Consider the following 16,345-nt stretch of genomic DNA (forward strand, 5'->3'; position numbering starts at 1 on the left):
CAACCAGGCATATTCCACAGCCTGGCCAAAGAAAATGCCCATTCATTCTCAAATTAGCCGTCTGCATGGGCGCGTTCAAAGGAGGCCCCTCTCTGGCTAATCTGCTCAGACTGTGTGCACACACTGACCGTCTGCTTCATGAAAGCCTGAGTGCGGAAAAGCAGATCTAGTGGTCGCCCAGTGCAGCAGTTAATTAAAGCATTATCTCTATAAGAACGGTGATTTAAGCTGATTATCTAACAGTGCATCGAGATACATTTAGAATAGAGCCAATCACATGCCACTAATGCTGAATGTGATCATTTTCTATCAGCTGATTCTGTGTAGATAAAAAATGTGGATGGAAAATTGTTTTTTGATTTAAAATTTAGTGAACATTCCTCTCACACGGAATGATTGCATATTTTAATTAAGTTATTCAATTAAAAAAGGACAATGTTTAATAATGGAGATCAAAGTGAGTGCACCATTCAATAAATGACAAAAAAAAAAAATCCTTTGACACAGTGGTGCCCAGATTAGATGGCTGAGGGACTCTTTGGCACCTCACAGCTCCGACAATAGCGACAAAAGAAGCTGAATTCCTGCAGACAATAAACAGAGCCAATCTGGAGCCAGGCCAAAAATGTTAATATTCATGTCAAGTGACATGTTCTGACTCTAAATTTGAAAGATATTTTGTCTGAAACCTGCAGGAATGCCTCACTCATTTCTACACTTCTTGTCTTTCGGCGATAAGTTAAAACAAGAAGTGTAGACATATGTAGAATGTTCCTAACTGCTTGGTTTTTATTACCCATAAGGACATATGATTCATGATGAACATGTCCTTGATTAGAAGAACCATAAAAACCATATGCTACGTTCAGCCGAGGAGCAAACACTTTATTATGAGTGATTCATTACAACACTCGGGAGGTTCTATCCAGCGTATACCTGTCCATCATCATTTTCATTAAATCAAACATTGCCATTTCCTGTAATTTATCTTCCATGCTGTGCATTTGTCTTACATTTTCAAATGAACAACCAAATGATTTTAAAGACAGAAATGTTACGTGTAGTTCAAGATTTCAAAGGTGTAGACCTTTGATTAGCTTTACTGTAGCATCTGAATGACATATTGGACAACCCTCAAATAATTATTTTGGAAAGATTATCCTTAGGTCTTTGTTCCTAAGTTAGTTCAAGGTTTTATAACTTAAAATGTCTCGTTGATATCACTAGAAAACTTGTTGATTAGGTTGATGGGACATTTTTGTCAGGTTCACCTCTGTCACCCTAATTATTTATACAAAGTTTCTTAGATTGTGTGGCTTAACTTTTAAGACAGCCAAGTTACAAACTATCAAATCACCTTGTTAATTTTTACGGTGATTGCTTCTTCCAAACATATAAACAGCAAACGTTTTATTACCCATGCTCTAGTGAACCCATTTATAGACCAAGTTCTGGTTAAAATGAAACCAAAGAACCATAGTTGTGCGCACACACTTTGCCCTTTCTACAAACTATTACATTGAGGTTTTAATATTCTGGCTTGTGGTTGTTGCCTTGTTTGTTTAAAGTTGTTGTTTTCCCAGACGTAAGTAAATAACTTGGTTAATTTTTTTTTTAGCATATTTGAAAGGATTGAAGGACTAGTCAAATATGGCCTGAACTAGAACCTTTAAATTAGTGAAATGAATGTATGGCAATGGATTGTTGTCAGTCAACCACATAGAAATATTGGATGGATTCATTAAACAAAATGTTTTGGTAATAATATTGTAACCTTTCATTTGACTACTGAGTGACTGGGTTTGAAGGCAGGTCAGAGAGCACAAAGCAAAGGATACATGGTTTTGTTTGTTTTTCTCCAAACAGTGTGGAGCAGCAGATGAGGGTAAAACAGGCAGTGTGCTTGGGTTCAGGTGTCAGCAGGTCATTCCCCTTGTTCCCCTGACTTGTCACTCATGCAATTTGCTTTGGTTAAGCCTTTTCCTCCTTGCTCAGCATTGCTTTTAGTTGGATTATAGTGTGCTGGGGTTTTGGGTGAGAGTGCTGCTTGTTTTTTTGCAAGGTTTAAAAAAAGAAAACACATGAAAATGCTGAAAGAAGAGCACTGTAGAATAACTCATGGAAATCAACATGTGTGGTCTGTGCATCAAGACTTACAGCCAAAGGGAGCTTCAACAGAAAGTACTGTACAGCATGTAAATAATATTTAAAGTGCACAAATGGGAATATTTAATAAGTTCACAATTCCCATTATAGTGCACCAGGGAAAAACCTTAAAATGTATTTACCTGGTGCTGTACTTGCCTAATGTATCATAATGGAAACTGCAGTTTGACATTCAGGAAATGGACTCTCGAATAGCAGAGCATCTAGAGGGACATTTCTGAGTGAAATGAGTTGCTGAGTCATTGACCAATTACTTTTCACCAATTATCTCCATCCGGCATGTTGTGGGTAAAACGAGCTCACAGTGGATGCAGAGGGGAATGTCATTATCAGTCAACAAAACATAATTGCAGATATGCTGGATGCTTTGGGCAATGATTAGCATCTTGGGCATGCACGGCCCCGGAGCAGAGAGCAGTGGGAACACAATGTCCCCCATGCCAGAGTAGCAAAGTGAAAACTCAGATGTTTGAGTTTTGGAGTCATTATCAACAGATACACTACATCAACCCACACACAATTATCAATTACTGTAACAACTCTTCTTGAGTTCTCTAGTGGGTCAATTTTCCTCCATTCCCATCAGGCCTGATTGCTGGAGCCCCACCAGCTTCACAAAGCCGTCCAGTTCAGTAAATCTAATTTCCTCACAAATGCACTTCAGCTCTTTGACAATGAAGGAAAATTTGGGAAAAGTGCTCACAAAGTGAATAAGCCAACACAGGAGTGTGTAGGCTAAATTGGAACGTTACTCCATTCGTGGGAACACTAATGATGTCCGCATGATTATATCTTTTTTGCGTTTATTGCATTAAAAGAGCTTTAAATGTATGTACTAGCCACAGTTTAATATTAGCTATTGAATGGATGGTCTTTTTTTTTTTTATACACTCATGGTCCTTAGAGGACAAATTGAAATGGCCCTTGTGGCCTAATTTAATCTGAAATTTCCAGTACTTTGGTTTATACCCAAATAGTTACAAAACAAATGACATTCCCATCTCCCTCATTTGTCAGCACATCTTGGCATGATAACACACTTAACATTGCCAGTGTGACATTTTATAATCAACAGAAAGTGAGCATTGCCATTTTGGGCAAGATTTATTTCATGTAAATTAAACAACATTAACTTGTTTTATGATATGTGTGCCCAGGGGTCAGAGTTCAATTCTAAACAGGGTAAATTATTATTAGTATCCTCCTTATCTAATTTTCTTACCTATTTGAAAAAAACATGGTGACATTCACCGCCGCAGATTAGAAAGTCTCAGTGGGACTATGTATATAGCCTTGTTTTACTCCTCTGGAGCAGAAAGGCTTGCCTGAGAGGGTTGAGGTTAGTCAGGTATGACCTCGTTCTACATACTGAGAAAACAGAGCAAAGAACCGGTTGTGCTGGAACAGTCTGGAAATCTAGGGTACTTTGTCTTCATCACAAAATATTGTACTTAAAGCCTCTATCCTAGTTTATCCTAGTCCCTTAACACTGATTGAGTTAGTTTATATACAGTACTCATTATAAGACATGCTGCTAATTTATAATCTGTCTATATAAGGCCCTAAGTGTTTTTTTTTTATCCATATGGTATCGCTGTCTTTTCCGTATTGATATGAAATATTGTATGACATCAATAGTTTGGTATTTTTATAATGCTTTTTAAATATTTATAATTTAATTATAGAAGACCCTACTGTACATTAGGTCAGACTGTGAGCAAAAGTGTGCTACTACTGTGGTTTGTAGGGCACTGGTGTGTGTGTGTGTGTGTGTGTGTGTGTGTGTGTGTGTGTGTGTGTGTGTGCGTGTGTGTGTGTGTGTGTGTGTGTGTGTGTGTGTGTGTGAGAGAGAGAGAGAGAGAGAGAGAGCGAGAGAGAAGAGAGAGAGAGAGAGAGAGAGAGAGAGAGAGAGAGAGAGAGAGAGAGAGAGAGAAGAGAGAGAGCAGTTCAGATGTGAATCAGGCAACTCACACATGCAGGACAATACCGGAAGCTTGCCAACTGGCGTTCAAAAATAAAAGGATGCAATTTCTCTTAAAAGCGACTATAGGTTAAATTGCGTTTTATATCCTTGTATGCCATGTTCAATTATATGTGTTGTCATGGAGTCTATATCTGTAGAATTCAAAGCCTCTGCAACTTAAACTCCTTTGCCTCTTAATGGCCGTGTTTCCCCATTCGCTTTGGTGTGGATTTTTTCCACCTCGTAAAAAAATCTAATTCCATTACACAGCCCTATACATGTTATATCTATATTATATTGTAGCTTCTATGTTTTATTAATAAGTTGTACTTTTTTCAAACATAATACTACATTTGATTTTCTAAAATAGACCAACACTAAATCATTACTGTATGCTACTAATTGCGTTATAGCTACTGCTATATGTCTGGTTTACTTTTACTAACATTTATTTGCTGCCTCTGCTGCAAAAAATCATTCAACTGTCACTTTATTTTTAACTGTTATTGCTCTTGAATAGATTTCATTTTTACTTAAATTCTTATTTTAGTTTGTGATTACTGCTAATGTTATGAAAAACAGACAATAAAAATCCTGAAAGTCATTAAATATTTGAAAGTTACTCAAATAATGACCGACCGTAGTATCTCAAATCAATTTCTTGGACACTCAAAATAATTAATTTGCTTCATAGTCTGGTAGATCTCATGAAAATGTTGTAAAAGTTTCCCAATATTTAAAGATATTAAGTTATTGTTTTGAGAAACAAAATTATTGTTTTTTACTAATAATATAGTTCTTTCTTTTAAGGAAATTATATTAAATCATTATTTTCATTTTGATGACTTACATCATCTTTTTTTTAATCAAAAAGTTACATTGTTATTGAATAAGTTTCTGATCATGCCGGTGATGGGCTTTCATCAATTGTGATCCCTACTCGAGGGGTAAAAAACTAGGCTATCTTATTTTGAAATTCTTAACCGGATATAGTCGTTTCGTTATCGCTGGCTTGGCGTCCGGTCTGTAAACACCGGCATCGGCAGTCCAGCTCCCCGCACAACAACAAACGCGCTTTCAGCAGCAGGAAGAGACGCAAGAGAGAGAAAGAACACATCAAACATCTAGTTTAGTAAACAGAAATCTTTGTAAAGTTACAAGTGTGTGGATAAGATGATTTATAATAAGGACGAAGAACACATCGCTTCAAGATTTTCTCAGCAGACTTGGTAGAGCGGCTGTCCCGGACTGTCCACCTCAACATACCCGGTAAATTAACCAGGATTTTACTGGAATGTATTATATTAAATGATAATAATTATGTTAAGTGTGAAGAAAAAGCGTGTTACTATACAATTACGCGTTTGTCCCGTTGCCTTTGTAAGTTTACACCTGAAGGTAACGTACGAAACTGTGCACAGGTGTGCGAAGGTTTCATTAATTACTTATTTCTGCTGTTCCATTTCAGCTTAAAACACACTATCTGTAAATCATGGAGCAGTTCAGTGTATTGTTTTTGCTCAGAAAACCAAACAATTATTTTACAATGTAAAATGTATCCTTGGAGGGCCCCATAAAATCTTGTGGTCCCTCTTTAGTTCCCTTTTTATGAAAGTGTACATCAGGCATGGCAGGTTTGCTGGGTTTAGACATAACAAAGTGCCTTCTGTATACAGACTCATTTCCTGCTCAGACCTCAGCTCCATTTCAGACCATAAATCAACATTTTCCTTATCAAGGAACCCTGCTCCATCTCTCCAAAACAAGTCTTATTGCTTTTCTTATCTATTTAAAGTAACACAAACCTGGATACTGGTCTTTGTTGTGAAGTCTGTGGTGCAGATGGATTTGTTTTATGTTTAACAGTTGTTTCTTTGCGTTCATACTGAAATACCCCACATTATTGTTTTGGTGTAGGACAGATTGTTCTAGTTTTTCTTTAACTTGCATGATGCTTTATTTTCGAAGAAAATGAACCATTGGGGACTTCAGGAAATATAGGTCTGCCCCATAAATGAATAGGGATGCTGACTTTGTGTGAGCTAAAATGCTGAAATACCAAAAAAAAGCTTTACCTTCTAGCTCTGCTGGCAAGCATGAACCAAAATGTAGTCAACTGGTGGGTACAAGAGGATCATTCATTGTCTATTGTACACAATGGTAGATTCTACATCCCAATAACAACACAAAACAATCAGTTGTCTATTTCCTGGTTTGTATGTAAGAGAGTGGTTAACAAGATGTGGCTGACTTGCCTTAGGGCACAGCAATAACATATGTGAATTCTTAAAATGAATGGCATTCCCCCTGTGATGTGTCTGCGGCCACTTTCGGCTTGACACAGAGGCACTTTTCATGGTATGATGGCGTTGCCAGATGCATTGTGGGACCAGAACTCCCCAGTTAGTGTTTTACTAGGAAGAAATAAGAACGTAATTCAGTATTTCCCACACAGGACTTGCTTGTTGGTTAATTGGATGTATGCTGCATGTGTGCACAGCAGCTCTGTAGTGTGTTTATGCTTCATTAAAGTAATGAAGCTATAAAAAAGCTCTGTCCATTTATCAGGCGCAGTTGCCTCTTTTGTAAACAAATGTCAGATACTTCGATATAACACGACAAAGACAAACAAACACACTAAACATTGGAAACGCTCTCCCGCAGCTGGCCCTCATACCCTAACTCAACCGTATGTCATATACACATTTTTCCCAGCCCACACACACACACACACACACACACACACACACACACACACACACACACACACACACACACACACACACACACACACACACACACACACACACACACACACACACACACACAGTGAGGTCAAGTGCTTACCTCAGCAAGCTTGAAAAAGGGTGGACTGTTGGCCCTGACAGTGGGAGGCCGCAGTTTATTTGCATTGATAATGTCTCAAGTGATTTTATTAAGCGCATGGCAAGCATCCCTCAAACATCTTCAGAGGATCTGCTGCCTCAGCATGTCAGGGTTGAAATATCCCTGTGGAGTTCTTGAGATGTACATGACAGGAATATTATGACTCTGCAGGTTTAGGATTGGGGTTTCTTAGCATTTCATCAAATCTTAATCCAGCATTAAATCGGCTTATTTCAGATTTTCAGTTGAATCTATTTGTGTAATTGGCTTGAGGAGGAGAAAATGTCTCAGTTATAAAACAGCATTTTCATTGTCCTTAATACAGTAACAAAATAAAGTTCAACAAATCTTAAACCTACCATAAGGAACTATTATTTGGTGTTGATTTTGCTGACCCATAGACAAAAGTGGTAGTGTCTTCCTAGAATCAAAACTGGTTTTCCCATGAGCACCACCATCCCGTGTTGTAAAGATCTTTAACTGGCTAGCATTTGCATTTGTTTTGGATTAAGTGATATAAAACCACAAATTATTGTATTACTATTCTTCAGTTGTAAACACAGACTGTGCATAAGTGTATAAGCGACGGTTGATATCTGTTTGTCATCATGCTTATATTAGCAGGAAGCTTTCTGTGTTTGCTCTGCTCGAAAACCATTAGCGCCATCAAACCATTAAAAAAACATTAAACGTTGGTTAAACTTTATGGTCCAATGCTTAATGATGTACTAGCTGTGTTTAAGTCCCCAAGGTTAATTCAAATATTAGTATAAAATAATGTCTTGCAACTCAATTCATAACCAAGGTGAAATATTAGTTCCATACCCTTGTAAGAAGAAGTAGGCCAATCAGTATTGCTTTTGTATAGTAAAAGTATAATGCTCTTTCATTGTAAAAGTAATAATTTAAAAAACTGGGAATTGTAACGACGTATAATTCTGGTTTGCTACAGATTGGTTCTTCTTTTTGTTGTTTTGGGAACGTTTTAATAACTCTCCGTCATCAATAAAGAAGTCTCACAGGGAATGAAAGACGAGCAGCAAGAACATCTGACGGGTTTAAAACAAACATTGAGAATGCCTAGAGTATATGGGACGAAAACAAAAGGGAGTCAAGAACTTCTGACCAAGACTATCTGTTGTTAACATCCATCAAAGTTTACAGGCCAACATCTGCTTTAACATCACCAACTGGATGTACCTTACTCATGCTTACACAAGGTGTTCCTGTGCTGTGAGAAGATATTACACATTTCAGGTGTGGTCACTTTTGCTTATTTTTCCTCACCCAAAATTCACCCCTTTTTTGGGGAATACACCTTGTTTGACTTTGTGGAGTCTTGAAAAAAGTTTATGAAGGGGTGAGTATTTATTAATCTAATAGCCCCTGTTTCATAATAGATGGTGTGTTTTCTGTAAGTGACACCTCTCCGTCGTGCTGCTGCTGTGAAATTTTGCCCTTGAGACGTTTAACTGGCGGTCAAGTTCCTCCATTCTCTGTGTTATATGGCTCTGTAAACCGTCTCGTTGAAAAACAAATAGAGAGAGAGAAACTCTAGAAGCCAAGACAACAATGGGAACTCAGTGGGAGGTGTTTTGCTGTCAGAGGCAACATGAAGACCTTGTTGTGTTTTAAGATTTCCTGAGGGCCCGTCACGTCGAATGAAATGTTGATTTAGGGTTTTCTTTGTTTATGTAGTGTCCCATTGTGCTAAATTGAGTCCCCTGCTGCTGGTTTCTTGCTGTAATTAGTGATGTGGCACAGTTTCCCACACCACAGTGTTTAAAACAGACAGAACATAATGACACAGATTTTTTTCTTAAACAATAAGCTGTGTGTAACACAAAATAAACTGCAGGCTTCTAAGGTTTGTTTAATTTGTATCATGAGTTAAACTTACATTTTGTTTTGTTGAAGGTAAACTGTTGTGTGGATTTGTATCTGTTTAGACGACTTCATGCTGTTGTTGGCAGTCTCCTGTAATATCCTACAACACATAGTAAGAAACACTGACAATATGCTCAGTCCACAACACATGCTGTATGTTGACTAAACATGAGTGCAGAGTTGGCCTCAACCGTCACTCCTTCCTTCCTCTTTCTCCTTAGTGAATAGATTTTCATGTAGCTTTGAATCTATGTTTGAACTTGTGGTATAGCAGATGGGGTTTACTGAGATTCTGATCTGATTAAGTTGTCGGTCACACAAATCAGTTTTGTAAATACTCTTTGACCTTGGACTGCTGGGAACAAGTCTCTGTAAATAACATGCGACAAATCAAGTTCTTCTTATCTTTCTAACACAAACCGTTAAAGATTAAAACACAAGAAATATGATTTTAAATTGTTTCTTTAATCATAAATGTATAAACTATACTCTTTGTTCTAAACCACACATTATTACAAATATTATAAATGATTAGCCACTATATTGGAAATGTTATGCATTTTTTTCCACTCGTATACGTCTTGATGATATTTGTGTTACGTGACTGTGATGAAACTTGTCAGACCATAAAGCCAAAACATTTAAACTCTGCAGGGTTTTTCCTCAGGAAAAACACAGTAGCCTGACGTTTACATTCAAGAGTTTCTCATCCACACGCAGTGCGTTTATCCCTAATGCATAACAAATGTACGGAATACATGTAACCTCCATAAATCATTTTCAAAGTAGTTTCTAAAATCTGTTTATTTAGGAACTAGCATGACTAAAAGCCCTGTTAATGTTGTCCAGCAGTTTTCTCTTTTGTTTGCCCGGGACGTCACACAGGACCTGTATTTACTTTATTTCCAACACCATTTCCGCCTCGTGCAAGTCAGCACATAACTTGTTCTAATCTGTGTGGTAGGAAAGCACGAGATTTAAACAAAACAGGGACCCACACATCAAAGCATTACTCCTTTAATCATGGAGTGGTCACGCACTCCATAATGTACTGTAAGCCTTGCTTGAATCTGTGTGCATGATGCAGTGTAATGAAAACAAAGAGCCTAGACATGTGTTCTCCTATTACAATACTATAGGGAAACTAGAAGTGCACTCAGAGAACCCAAACCTATTCCAAGGCCAAATGCCCTAGATTAATGATGTTTGCTGCTCAAAACTGTATTAAGAATTGAGAAAGTAGTCTTCGGATCGAAAATGAGCCCTAAATATCTTGCACTTCAAATTCAAACATTGATGTGCTAATCCTTCCCATCCTTCACCACCCTTAAAGACAGACGGCTCCTATCTAGCTCAGTTTGGTATTCTTAGTCAGAGTTTTGTACACAGCTGCTGCACATCTGCCTGAGGGCACCGTGAGGCAGGGGCCGAGCTTTCAGAGACCCCTGATCCCTGAGCCTGGGAACGGGTCAGGACTCATTTTTTTCTTTCCTCTCAGTCTAATGAGTGTCCGTCCTGAACCGAGCAAGTGACGTCTCTTATTTTGAATACTTACAGAATGCAGCAAATACACTCACAACCACACACGCACACAAAACCACACACATACCTCCCCCTCTGGTCAAACCTTGTGGGATTTTGGCCCAATTTTCAGGTACAAAGCACAGCGGCCATTCATCAGTCGATGTCTTTTACCTTGCAAATTGCCATATCTTGTCACATCCTTTCCTGGAGCTCTGACTAATGACCCCATTTCAATGCAAATGGACAATGGTACCAAAACCAACCACCATCCGTACTTAAAAACTTGAAACCTCCTTAATAACAGTCCACAGACTGGTTCTTCCAAAAGTTACTCTTTATTGTTATCCACCCAAGTCCAGAACTTACCCTACCTTTTTTCCTGTAGAATAGCAATAATGTCAGTGTTTCACCATCTCCGAAAAGAAACAATATTCTGTACTGTATCAAACATGTGTTTTAAACGCCTGTATGTCTTAATACTCATTTGAATATGTTGTATTTAAAAAATATGCCTGTGGGCTTGTATGCTTTTTTTTTTTTTAAACTTTTTTTCAGAACATTTTAATGAATAAAAAAAAATCCAGGCTTGAAATATGTAAACAAGAGGCTAAGTGGAATGATGCAATGCTGTTTTCATTATTTCAACTTCAGTGCTCATCCCTTTTTTAATTCTGAGGACTGTGAATATTATCTGCTCTACTATTATACCCATATTACTATTTTTAGATTTCTATAAAATGTTTGGCACTTTTTTAAACCTCCTGATTGACCCCTGTCGCTGCATCTTTTCTTGCAGCCACTTTAAGAATGTGTCCCAAAGAACTGCTGCTGCAGTACTGATAAGATTTACAGTTTTGTAAACAGTCCAGATAAGATGCCAGAGCTCGACTTTGCTGCCTTCACAGCGAAAGCCCCGTCATTGACATCTCTTATTGACTGGGGAAAAGTGTCCTTGGATAAGGAAAACCCTTCTTATCCAGGATAACCTGAGACTGGACTATGAAGCCCTTACATTTACTCTCATTACATCACTTTTGGTAGGAACTGTACAGGAAGTAGCTTAGCAGTGGCATGGCCCTATGGCTCTGTCCACCTCCTTGGTTGTTATGGAAACATCTCAAATCTAATAGATGGATTTACATTAAGTTTTTGCCAACTTTCTTGATCACTTTTTCCTCTCGTGTTACCATGAGTTCAACATTTGATTAACATGTCCAATAGATTTTTGTATTTTCCAATCTTGTGGTGAATATGGTAAACATAGTACCCATAAAGTGCATTGTCACTGTGAGTATGTTAGGCTTATCAATCAATAGGGCTGAAACTACATTTATTTTTATAATCAATGTAGTTTAATCAATTAATAGTTTGATTTATACAATATCAGAAAGTAGTGACACATATCCATCATAATGTCCCAAGGTCTAATTGGATGCCTTTTTAAACGTCTTGTTTTGTCACTGATATAAAACAAACAGGAAATCTTCATATTCGTAATGTTGAAAACGTACATTTTCTAGCGTGAGAAATTATTCGTATGCCAAAGATTATCAAAACAGTTTGCAAATATGTTTGTATCAAACAACCAATCGATAATCTAATATCTACAAGTTTTGTTTACTTGAGCAAAAGTTGCAGCTTTACAGAATACTTACTGAAAGCAAAGCCTTCAGAGTGATGAAATATGCCTCTAATCTATAAAAAGAGAAGTACAGCGAGAGTAACTGTCAGATTACATAGCCTCAGACGTCACGGTTAGTCAGAACGGGGGCACAAAGTTGTTATGTTCAGCTTTAATCGCAAAAGTCGAACATTTTAAAGTGGATGTAGACATAGTGGGCTGCATCATCTGTTGTCACTTGTTGATGATTATGCAAGTTAAAAAGAGCATGAAAAACAACATGCCGTGTTCCCATGAGCAGCTTTGATTGGCGGAGGTAGTTAGTGTGATCATGACATTCACAGCTGCTGCTGGGAGGCCCATGTGTGCTGACGTACATGCCTTCAGCCCTCCTGACTCCTGGTTTGCTCTCAAACTCTTTTTCTCCTCTTTCAAGACCTCCAGCATTTTCATTTGCTCCTCAGCTGTGTCAACTGCCGGTATCCTGCTGTTCTCCATCTCACACCTTCTCAGTGTGGTTCGGCCCTCAGTCCTTCTCACAGACTGTGGTCAGGAACACCTCAGCAGTTTGAGATGGAGTTGTGCATCAGCTTACAATTGTTCCAAACCCAACAATTTATCCTGTCCATCTGCAGCAGTCCAGATTATTACCATTTATTTTTCTTGTTGGCGTGTCATTTCTATCAGTTGTGATAATGTTTCCAAGTTAATTGCCAAGAATGTGGAGACATTGCTATAAGAAGTCAGATGGTTTTTAGAAACATGAGCAGCTTGTCTGACGTTCATAATGGTTTGAAACAAATCCAATGTTTGATAGAGGAAACAAAAGCTAACGGTAAAATAAATACCCAATATTTATGAATATATCCATTGCAGTTTACAGAACAAATTCACCTCAGGGTACTTGAATAAGATCTTTAGTACATGTGTGAACACACTTTATCAACAAATCTTTCACTTTACTAAATGTCACTGGCTGGAATATATCAAATACAGTATGTTACTAGCTGGTTAAAAGCTCACTGAAAGATTCCAAAAGATATAAAATACTTGCATTATACATTTATTGCCAATGGGCATCTACTGAGCTGTTCACCTTTTAAAAACCGTGCTTTTAGGCCTAGTGTTGTACTGCAGTATATGTAGCCTTAACCACATGCTGAATGTGCTACTGAACTGGAGTAAGACTTTGATTGAAACATCAAAGCAACATTGTCTCCACTTTTATCCTCAACTCCTCTTTAATCAACAGCGTCATCTCCTGTAATCTTCTATTTTCCAGTTCATACTTATCAAACAAGAAACATGACCTTTTAATTTCAATTTCAACCTAATGACACAAAATTATATTTAATCTATGTCTTTTTTTGTTTCTGAAGATTAAAGCTGTGATATCAATATGTCCTGAAAATAATATAAAATACCCTGTTTCACCAATGTGAAACAGGGTATTTTATGTTATTCATCCTTTTTGTTTCATTTTGCTTGCAGTTAGGGGTACATTATGTAAGTGGAACAGCCCCTCCCTGAGGCTGGTTGTTTTGGGTATTTTTAAGTACATTTCTCGGTGCTCTCTGTGTGTGATTTCTGGCCTGATTTTCATAATCTCCTGCTGCGAGTCCACAAGATGGATGGCACACACTCTCTATTAAACACAGACCCTGATAAAAACATACAAGAGACACGCAGTGAGTCACGAAGAGACGTTTTTTAAGTGGAGACGCTGACCATGTGGTGGGAGGCAGGCTGCCTGAGAGGTGAAGAAGTGTCGGGGAAGAATGAGGGTGCAGATCAGAAGCTGCGTGGGTGGTGGGATGCACGGCGGGGCAGTAGCTGCGTCACGGCGTTGCATAAGGGATTACACAGCACTGTCAGTCCTGCCTGCGCAATCAGAGGGCGAGAGATGTCGAGTATTCAAACAATGCACAGTTCATCCATCAACGCTAACAGTCAGAGCTGCCTGTTGGCTTTTTGTGCTTTCATTATGTGTCCTTTTATTTTTACCTTCTGACAGACAAGCCATCATAACCTTCCTGTACAGGCTTCCTTGAATTCATTAATCATAAAGTAAATTACCACAAAAATGAAATGAAACAAATAATCCCCTGGAGATCATATTTAGCTTCACACAATGTAGGGTAAAACTCTAATCTCTTTTCTGAGCATTTTCCACAGTCACGCAATAAACTAAAGCATCTTTGTGGTCTTCTTTTCAGAGTCTGTTCATTAAGATTTCATGCAATTGTGCAACATCTTAATTACACTTACTTTCTGTCTGAACACTCCAGTGGTTTGCAATATTGTCTATTATTAACCCTATTTACTTCCACAAGCTACCTGTTAGCTTTCTACAAGCAAAACAGTTACAGTACCATGAATAAGAATTTGTAAAAGAGTAAATATGTTCACATTATAATCATCTATATCACGTTGATGATGTTGAGATTTGTTATAAAGGATTTTGCTCACTGAAGGTTTCTGAAATGTTGAAGGATATTTTACGTTTGGCCCGGATGATCCTAAAAGAGGACTTTGACAAAACACAGACTTTTTTAGCTGTTCAAGATGGAATGTGAGGCTTTCCATGTGGGCCATCTTTTGCTATCCAAACAAGGCAGAAATGCCCAATGGATTCACTTTCCACCCTGTGCCTATTTTATTCTTTAAAATAAACAACTGTATTAACTTCCAGTCTTCTCTACAAGTTGTTTCCCCCCCACATGTATGTTGTTATTGTTTTCTTTACCACAACCACGCACAAGCAAGCAGTTACTGTATGAAATGAAAATACCTGACACGTTTTCAGTGGTTCCTGAAAGACTGATGTTCTTTTCTCTGATGTCAGGAGTACAGTATTGTCAACACATCTGTTTGTATGATTTCCCATTTTTGCTACACTAGTCCCTTATTTCCTGAGCCGCCTTTGTTCAGGGTGTGTTGCTTCCTGCATCTCTTACGGGGTTTGTTAACTTGTCTGGAACCTTTGGCATGCTGCTGAACATTATGATAATAAACCTAAGTGCTGTGGTGTGGCGGTGTTTAGATAGGGGAGAAGTGGGACGCCACCCTACTCATTAATAGTTCACTGGCTGTGTGTGTGTGTGCGTGAAAGCCTGGCAAACACTGAACATCATTTATCTTCATTTATTCCTCTCTATTACACTGCCTTTCCCAATAGGAATCTAAATGTATTTCCCGCGCCTCCATCCCATCTATGAGTTACTGTATGCCATTATGCTCAAACATACATCTTAACAAACCAATATTGAATGTTTATGAGATGATTCAAAGTTCCAGCAGTATATAAGTCGTGTGAATGAATGCCTGGTGTCTCAGTATCATAGTTGTCTGCATAGGTTTGCAAAACACAGATAAATGGGGAGTAAATATTGGACTTTCTTTTAAAAATTCAACACAAACAGGAATCCAAAATAATGTAGCACCATTTCTCCTGTTTGTGAGATTTGTTTCCTAACATGTTTTCCAAACTGATGAAGTCATCGTATATGTTTTATAGTGGCCCCAAGTTGCCAAAACTCTTATCAATAAAACAATTATTCCCAATTAGCATTAACAGAAGTCACATTTTTGACCACCAACCTGATATGAGTTCAGATACATTTTTTAATCTGTAAATAGAAGTATTTGTCTCTGTGAGCTCCTATCAATTTTGAACTGCTCGACACCATATGACCCGCAGTCTGTTAATGTAGTCAATTTCAAAAATAATGTTATCTTATATTCAGGTATATAGTATTTCTTACTCGAGCCAATTCTCATTGACAAGGCGCACTTAATGTGGACATTAAACCCTTATAATGACACTTGGTAACATGCTGAACAGGCCTCTTTTCAATTCAACATCGCAGTTATTTGCTTTGAACCATCATGAAAGCACTCTTCTCTCTTTCTGAGAGTGGTTGACTCAAATCAAATTTTTCCCAAATAAATTCTCCTTACCCTCTGATGGCGAAGAACAAGTGACATATCTTTACTCATTCATTTCTCGATTGGTGATTAATACATGGGTCAGGTCATAGTGAGGTTTAGTGGTATTGAAGGCTGTCTTTTGATGGTGTTCATAAAGCAGATGAATAATGTAATGAAATGGTAATCTTCTCTCTTCTCAGTCAGTACACATGCTCCTCTCTCTGTATGTCTCCCTCTACTGTTAGGTATTCCTGTTCAGAGTGGAATAACAGGTGAAGGGAGCGGCCCTCTTAAGTGAACATCTGATAATGATCTGTGCTTCAGTTACTGCTATTAATAAAACTCCACAGAGCCCACAGTATACACTG

The 16,345-nt window shown here is 38.0% G+C and overlaps 1 protein-coding gene across 1 annotated transcript in view; it reads left to right on the forward strand.

The window, feature by feature from the left end:
• Positions 1-5,173: 5,173 nt before the first annotated feature.
• The window catches only part of LOC134870790 (leucine zipper putative tumor suppressor 2 homolog), a 28,265-nt gene continuing 17,093 nt past the window's right edge, over positions 5,174-16,345 (forward strand). The window contains exon 1 of the mRNA XM_063893198.1: positions 5,174-5,398. The gene's annotated coding sequence lies outside the window, so the exon portion shown is untranslated. The remainder of the gene's footprint in view (positions 5,399-16,345) is intronic.

This window comes from Eleginops maclovinus, chromosome 10 (assembly GCF_036324505.1).
Source record: "Eleginops maclovinus isolate JMC-PN-2008 ecotype Puerto Natales chromosome 10, JC_Emac_rtc_rv5, whole genome shotgun sequence".
NCBI lineage: Eukaryota > Metazoa > Chordata > Actinopteri > Perciformes > Eleginopidae > Eleginops > Eleginops maclovinus.